The sequence below is a fragment of the Gavia stellata genome, chromosome 17 (genome assembly GCF_030936135.1).
Source record: "Gavia stellata isolate bGavSte3 chromosome 17, bGavSte3.hap2, whole genome shotgun sequence".
NCBI classification, from domain to species: Eukaryota; Metazoa; Chordata; class Aves; order Gaviiformes; family Gaviidae; genus Gavia; species Gavia stellata.
The window spans coordinates 22,337,780-22,345,661 of NC_082610.1; the positions used below are offsets into that span (position 1 = coordinate 22,337,780).

Consider the following 7,882-nt stretch of genomic DNA (forward strand, 5'->3'; position numbering starts at 1 on the left):
TCTTCCAGCTCTCTGCCCGTGCTTTGGTTCTCAGTCCAGACCTGCACATCCTGAGGATGGAGGCAGGGCAAAGAAGGCTGTCCCTAAAGCCGTCACTACCTTTGTGGCTAGCGGGGCTTCTCTGCTAAAGCGGCTGCAAGACCATGAGGTGAGACAAGGGGGCTCGAGGGCTCCCCTCCAAGCCCTTGACTTCCCCAGGTGCCGTGGCAGAGGGGGATCTCGCGTGATGGCACCTCTGCCCTCCTGCAGGCGCTTCGTCCCCAAGCGCCGATCCTGCCGCTCCAGCTGGACTAATGCCACTGCTCCCTCCCTCCTTTCCCTGGGAGCTTGCAGTGCTCTCCTGGACAAGGCAAAGCCTCGGGCATAAATCCCAGCATCTCTCCAGCACCTTTGCCCAAGTGCTCAAGGCCCCACCTTAGCTTTGGTTCCAGAACTGTCCCAGCGCCTGGGCTCCTGCCTGTGCGAGGGGAGCGACACTGTGCCCCAAGGTGCAGGGAGTTCATGGCTCCCCCTCCTCAGGGACTGGTCTCATTCCCACATCTTCCCCTTCCTCGCCTGGCACTGTCCGTCTGACCTCCACCATCCCCCATCCTCAGGAACGACTTCCTAGGCTCCCGCATGGCCTTTTACCCTGGTGGAATCAACCTCCCTGTCTGGCTCTCTGGTAGTGTCAGAGGTGCCGTGGAAGATCTTGCCGTTCCCCGTGGCTGTCCTGACCGATGCCTGCAGCTCGTACCTCGTGCCCATGGCAGAGAGATGATTTGGGGGGCAGTAGGTCTCTCTCGTGGGTCCCTGGCAACGAGGGCAAAGCAAGTCCCATCACTCCCATGTGTGGTCTGTCCCCAGGGTGACCGAGTGGAGACATACTGGGAGCTGGAGAGCTTCTTGCAAGGAGACGATGGCAGTTTGCAGAGCGGTGTCGTGAACCGCCTGATAGCAGAGGTGTCCAGTGACATGCGAGCAGCCCAGGTGAGCTTGTTCTCTTTCAAGGCCGCCAAAGCAGCCTGCCTCTGGCCCTGGTTTTTGGGGAAATCCAGAGCAGCACAGAGATGTTCCTCAACTATTCAGACCCAGTGGAGGTCCGAAGGGGACTCCTTCTTATAGGGCATTTGAAGAGGAGATGCAGAGAGTAGTGCAGAGAGGTGGACGCGGGGCTGTTTCTAACTGAGCGAGAGCTGGGTTCAAGCTCACTTGAGGAACAGCCCTGGGAACTCAGCAGCCCCGTGGAGAGGCCCCAGGGGGTCCTTGAGTCTGTGACAGTTTGTTCCTGGCATCTCTGCAGAGAGGGAGAGAAGGCAGCAGCACAGGGCTGTGCTAGGGAAAAGCCTCCCTGGTCTCACCGGGGAGCTGCTCGCCTACCCCAGGGTACAAGAGGCAGCAGGCGCCCGGCCTGAGCAAACTGCCCCGTGGGGTGTTGCAGGGGAGACAGGGACATTCAGCCTGTCCGAGTGCCTCAGCCTTTTTCTCAGGAGTGTTTAACTTGTGGCACTTTTTCAGGGTGTGACAGATGATGTGAAGATGGCTGCTAGCGACGTCCTGGTGGCTCTGGCCCGCTCCCGCTTCCACTTTGTCATGTCTGAGCTCCAGAGCCACCTGAAGGCCATGGGGAAGGTCCCTGATGAGATCGTGCTCCTCACCTTGGGCAAAATGGCCCGCAGCTACGGTACGGCACCCTGGGCCTCTTGGTTTGGGTAGGGGTCTGTGATAACGGGGAGGAAGCACCCTCCCCCTTCCTGAAGGCTCTGTGTTGAACTGGGGGGCTATGAAGTCGCCATGCCTCCTTGCTCTGTGCCAGGGCTGGCCGGCAGCTGTGCCTTACTAGCCCAGTCCTGGTTCCTGGAGGGTGGGAACCCACTGGAGACAAACCTGCAGGGTCTCTGCCCCGCACTGTCCTCCCCATTTCCCTAAAGGGCTTTCCTGTGTCCCCCTTGGGGAAGGCAGCCCTCCCCACACCCTCTGGCATGTCCCGCATGGCCCAGCAGCCCCAGCCTTGCCAGGGATCGACCCCGGTCTCCCGTGTCTCTCACTGACCCTCTCGGTCCCTCTGTCCCTGCCTTCTCTGCAGCCCTGCGGTGCATCCCCTTCGTGGGAATGACGCTGCTTGCCCTGCGTGCCATGCTGAGCCAGGTGGGGAGTGGCCGGATCCTGCGCGCCGTCTGCAGTGGTGAGTGTCGGCTCCTTAGCTGGGGTCCCAGGGTCAGGGGCTGGGGTGGCCTTTGATGCCTCCATGTGATCCCAGAGGGAACATGGCAGGAGTCAGCCCACAGCGAGGTCAGGCCTTGGCGATCCCAAACCGCTGTGAGTGTGCAGAAGGAGCGGGAGAAGCCCCGGAGGTTTCTGTGGGCAGGACGCAACGGTGCTGCACAGGGGAACTCCTGGGTCCCTTCCCATGGCTTCTGTTCCCCTGTTTCCCCTGGGAAATACTGGAGGGGAACAGGCCATTGAGGAGGAAAAGGATGGGGAGGAGGAGAGAAACAGTGGGGTGTTTGAAACCAGACACCTCAAGGGCACAGCTTGGCCTCAGATGCAGATCTGGTCCTGGGCTGAGCCCTGCCGAGCCTGGGACCGTCCTTAGAGCAGGCTTGGGTGAGGGTGCAAGGTACCGTCCCTGCTGCAGACTCTCATGTGCTGCCCTTCCCTTTCTCCTGGTGCAGTTCTGGAGCAATGGTCAAAAGGGGTCAATACGTACTTCAGCAGCCGGGAGCAATGCCCCTTCCCTCGCAACGGGGAAGCGCAGCTCTGTGAAGACATTTACCCAGTCTTCCGTTACGCGCTGGTAAATTGGCTGGGCTGCGAGGAAGAAGAGGTAAGAAGTGCTGCTTTCCACGCCTGGGGCCACAGCGGGGATGTCCACGTTGGTGGGTCTGTCTGTGGCTGGTGGGGTGCGAGCAGAGGGGTGAGGGGAGGGAGCGGTCTGAATGAGAAAGCATCCCAGGCCGGGAGCCTGCTGTCACTGTGCCTGGGGCTGGAGGCTCTCTGGCAGGAAGCAGCCGAGTCCTGGGGCCTTTCTGCAGGGAGGGCTGGGGTGCGAGCGTGGGGAACTGCTCTCTCTCCTCTGGAGTGAGCCCTTCTGCTGCAGGGCAGAAGGGAAAGGGAAACCCCTCCCAGTGGGAAGGGCAGACTGGTGTGCAGGCGATGCTGAGTGCTAGGCAGACCTTCAGCCCTCCAAGCAGAGCCTCTCCCTTCCCTCTTCAGGACAAGCAGGCTGTGCTCAGGGCGGTGGCTGCCATGATGGAGGTCCTGCTGCGTGAGGAGCAGCACCGCGAGCATGCCTGGGAGCAGCTCCTCTGGCTGCTGCACCAATCTCAGGAGGTCCGAGACACCTCCCGGGTCAACAAGGTGAGGTGTTGCGCAGGGCCCGGCGTGGCTGCTGGGGTGGGTCTGCGCGAGTGCCACGAGGCACTGGGGAGCTGTGGGGTGCCAGGAGGAGCTGGGAAGGCCTTAGAGAAGGAACAGGGAGGGGGAGAGCAGAGGAGGCCTGAGACTTCCCCGCGCTCTTTGGGCAAGAAAAGAGAAATGCGGGGAGGGGCCAGAAGGGAGGCAAGAGTCCCCGGGGCTCGTCTTCTCAGGAAGGGAGGCATTGCCATCTCTGTAGGGCTCTGTGTGTGGGAAGAGCTTTGCCCTAATGCCCAGGGCCGTGTCCAGTCCCGTCCAGTGAGGGCTGAGGTCTGATGAGTGGGAAGTGCCGGGAAATGGAGTTGTCAACAGCGGGCTCTGTTCAGAGGAAAGAGACCTTGCCGATGCTGCTCTGAGGGGAGGGCAAACAAGAAGCCCCATCCAGGAGGGTTTGTGGTTTTCCCTGGGAGCTGCTGTTAGGGACTCCCCTTCTCACAGATGTGCTGGATTTCTCCCTTCCCAGGTGCCTTTAAGTAGCTTTAGCCTCCGCTTCCTCCCCCGTTGTCTCACAGACCTTCCTGCAGGCCAGGAACATGGCAGGATTTGTGAGACAGGTGCCACGTAGGTTCTTAAGGCTGCAGGAGGCCTGATCCTGGCTGTTCGGAATGGGCCTGAGGGGCAGCCCTGTTCCCACAGTGATTTCCCTCTCAGCCAAGTCGCAGCAGGACTCTGGGAGAGGAGGGCAGAGAGCACCCTTTCTTTTCAGTCCCCCTCAATGCTGATGCAGATTTCTTTAAAACAGACCTTGTTCCCACAGCTCCCTGACGTGACCAAAGAGCCTGGCCTGGCTCCTAAGGCAGAACTTCCCCGCTGCATCGCGCTGCAGGGTAAGGAGAGGAGACTGGGCGATCCCCCGTCGTGCTGTGGCGGCTCTCTCCCTGTCCTCGGCAGTCAGAGGCAGCTGCCTGCTAGTGCAGAATGCGATTTCTTCCCTGCAGCACGAATATGCCCTGAGGAGACGGGCATGTTTCTGCACTCCCCGGAGAGCAGTGGGAGCAAGGCCGGTCGCGTGGCAGCCCTGGGCCTGCTGGGAGCGCTGGCCCACTCTGACGGTCAGTGCCATGGGCCAGGGACAGAAGGCAGGGGTTGGGGCTGCTGGGCTGAGAGCAGGAACGGGCTGAAAGCGGTGCACCTGCACCCAAAAGGAGCTGCAAAGAGCGGGTCCCCCAGCCGAGCTGATGCCCTGCGACAGGGCTCGAGCTCTCCCCCGGCAGTTAGAAATGGTGGCACACCAGGGATGATGCTCCAAGCTCAGTAACACGGGCAGGCTGGTGGGTGGGCGGGTGGGCTGGTGCACAGGAGCTGCTTGTACCCATGCTGTTTCTCATGTGCTCTGTGTTACCATATTACCATAGCTTTCAGTCCCTATAAAACAGCTGTGCCTCTAGAAATGGAGTCGCTCTGGCTACGCCGCTGCCTCCTGTGAAGTCAGTGTCAGGCCCCGCTTTTCTGTCCCGTTGGTGTGCGAAAAACTTGGAAGCTTCTGCCATTGGGGCTCTGCCTCAATGCACACCTCTGCATATCTCTTCCAGCACCTGCAGTGAGAGAGAAGCTGCCCCAGGTGATGGAGGCCATGGGGTCAGTGTGCAACAACCCCAGTGCCCAGGTGAGCTGGTTTGGGAAGGGACAGTGCCACCAGGGGAGGCAGAGGAAGCCTTTCCCTCAGGGCAGAGCTGGGGTGCCTGGGGAAGTGCCAGCGCATTGCCCAGGCAGTGGGTGATGGCTCCTCCCCGGGGAGAGCTGGCAGAGTGGAGCGGGGAGGTCGCTGTGCTCTGTGGGGCAAATGCCCATCCAGCCTGGTGCTAAAGCCCAGCCCTGATGGCAGGAGCGAAAGCTTCTGCCGTGAGCTTGTCATCTCTCTGCGAGCCACAGAGGCTGCCCCCAAGCAAAGGCGGCTTCCCTTTGGGTTTTGAACAGGAGGACCGTAACCACGCTCTCCCCTGGCAGGTGCGGAGGGCAGTTCTGGAGTTCATCCGGGAGCTGCTCAGCTCCGGCTCCCAGAGCTGCTGGGCATGGGATGTGGTGGGGCACATCTTCAGCGAGTTCAGCCGGACCTCAGGCAGACTGGTAAGGGCAGAGTGGGACACCTGGGGCTTCCAGCGGTGCCTGGCCTGTGCTGAGAGCTTCTGCAGGCATCCTTGAGCATGGAGAGCTCCACGCTGCAGGGCCATCAGCGCCGGCGCTGCCATTGGAATGACCTGCAAATGGCTGTTCCTCCTGTGTGTGTGTGCTGATGTTGGTGGAGACGTCAGTGAATGATGAGGGTTTGCACCCGGGCGTGCCACCTGGGACTGTGGGGCTGCCTGCGCACCCCACAGGCTGAGCTGTGCCCACAGACACCTTCAGCAAAGCTGCCTTGCAAAGGGAGGGGTCTTCTAGGGACAGGACATCCTCCATCCTTAAGTGCTCACAGACAATCAGCAAAACACAGCCACTGCAGCCAGATGGGCCTGGCTAGAGGATCTTTCTGTGGTGGTCTCATACTCTGGTCCTCCAAAGCATGCCCTGCCCATCCAATAGCAGTCTGGGGACCCGCATCCCTTCTGGCAAGGGGACAGGCCGTCTGGCAGTCCCTTTGGTGAGTGTTTCCAGCTGGGTGCCCAGGAGATGAAGGATGGGCATGGCTGAGCCTTTTGCTGACTTGCTGAGGATCTTCCCTCTGGCTAGAGCCTCCCTCCAACCAGGGGATCTGTGGGTGTTGCTTTGCTCCAGGGCTCGGGGAGGCTCTGCTTTGGGAGCAGGGCAAAGGAAAGAGCCAGGTTCTCCTCCACATCTGTCGGGCTGGGCGTGCTGCTGCCAGGGCTGGCATCGAGCACAGCCCTGCTGAAGGGCACGTTCCTCACCATGGCACGACAGCAGCATTTGGGCCCTGGGGGACCGTGCAGACAAGCAGTGTCTCTTTCTGCTCCCAGGCTTCCTAGTCCTTCCCAGGGTCTGGGAAGTGGTTCCTGAGCTGGGTCTGGCCATTCTTGTCCTCCTTCTGGAGGTCAGTGCTCCTGGGAGGTTGGCGCAGGAGCACTGGTGAGGCCATGCCTGAGCCTTGTCGGTCAGGAGCTGAGAGTAACATGGGTTTTGCCAACTCTGTCTTACAGGTGGCAGGAGGCCTTTTTGCCTGGGTAACACCGGAGGAAGGAGCTCTTCGAGCCCTGTGTGTGGACATCCTGGGCTCGCTGGACGTCTCTCTGAGAGGGATGACCAAAGTAAGTCGCCCTGTGCCCTGCTGCTGTGGCCGCTTCTTGCCTTCAGGACATTTTTCTTCGTGCTTCCCCATGCTGTGAACCTCTCCCCTCACATGTGCTGAAGCACACAAGGCTCAGGGAAAAGCAGACCGTCACTTTTGTCTTTGAGCTGAATAGAAATGCTGATGTGGTGAATTGTCCGGTTCTTCTCTGCAGCTCCTGTGGCCGAGGTTGCTGCAGTATGTGGTGCCAGCGCAGTACAGCGGCATGCTGATCCCGCTCTCCCGCTGTCTCCGAGCCCTAGTTGAGAGACGGGAGAGTGCAGGGTGTGAAGAAGACGAGGAGGAGCCTGACGCCGTGGACTCCCAGGAGCAAGGTAGAAGCTAATGGTTTCAGCCAGGGGCTTGGCCAGTCTGTGTCTACATGCACCCTGCCAGCCCTCAGCAGAAGCCTGGGAGAACCAAAGGGCGGAGCCAGGCTCTGCTGCTGGGCACGAGGGGCTCTGCCCTGCATTGCCCCTTGCCCAGCGCAGAGGCCTGCCTCTCCTGCTCGCAGCACTCTCCTGGCGAGCTGGGGCTTGTTCCTGGCCATGCTGGAGCTGCCTTTGTCCCGTGCTGGGCAGCCCTAGGGATTTCTCCCGGGTCAATGCCATGGCAGCACAGCTGCTCTCAGCCCTGTGCGGGGCATCGGAGGCGCGATGGGCAGGGCATGGCAGGGGCTCGTTGGCTCACCCAGCCTTTCTTCCTCCCCACAGCCCGGCTGCCGGCTCCCCAGGCCCTGCTGGCTCGATTGCTGGTGAGTAGTGGGGCCCGGGGGAAAGAGCTTTTCTGGCCAGGGGTGGTGGGGGAGCCCAGGGCAGAGATGCTGTTGAGGCCAGTGCCGGGATCCCCCAAGGAGGAGGCAGTGTGCCTGAGACTGCCTGGGCCCGTCGGGTATCCCACTCCTTTCTTGGGGCTAGCAGCACCCCGGGTGCAGGAGCGGCATCGAGCTCCCTCCATCCCTCCATCCCTCCCTCCCTCCCGGGAAAAACTGCAGCTCTGGTGGCAGGAGTGACCCTTCTCTCCTGCCCTCGCCTAGGTGGTGGCAGCAGCTCCTCACAAGAGCGGCGAACGTGCCGTCGCTGCCTTGCAGCTGCTGCAGGCCCTGCATGGCAGGATACACCGAGCCTTGGGGGTGGTGTGGACTACCGAGATCCCCCTCCTGCTGCAGTACTTGGAAGGTAAAGTGCGGGTGGGGAGGGAGAGGCTGGGGGGAGGGAAGGGGGTCAGGAAAATGCAGCTTCCCAGCGTGATGGAGGAGAATTGTCC

The 7,882-nt window shown here is 61.2% G+C and overlaps 2 long non-coding RNA genes across 2 annotated transcripts; both read left to right on the forward strand.

Moving 5' to 3' along the window:
- Positions 1–879: 879 nt before the first annotated feature.
- LOC132318497 (uncharacterized) lies at positions 880–2,093 on the forward strand. The gene is made up of 3 exons (XR_009484332.1): positions 880–969; positions 1,498–1,663; positions 2,066–2,093. It is a non-coding gene; the product is annotated as an uncharacterized LOC132318497 (long non-coding RNA).
- A 2,094-nt stretch (positions 2,094–4,187) lies between these two features.
- LOC132318495 (uncharacterized) lies at positions 4,188–4,966 on the forward strand. The gene is made up of 3 exons (XR_009484331.1): positions 4,188–4,223; positions 4,335–4,448; positions 4,929–4,966. It is a non-coding gene; the product is annotated as an uncharacterized LOC132318495 (long non-coding RNA).
- The last annotated feature ends 2,916 nt before the right edge of the window (positions 4,967–7,882 follow it).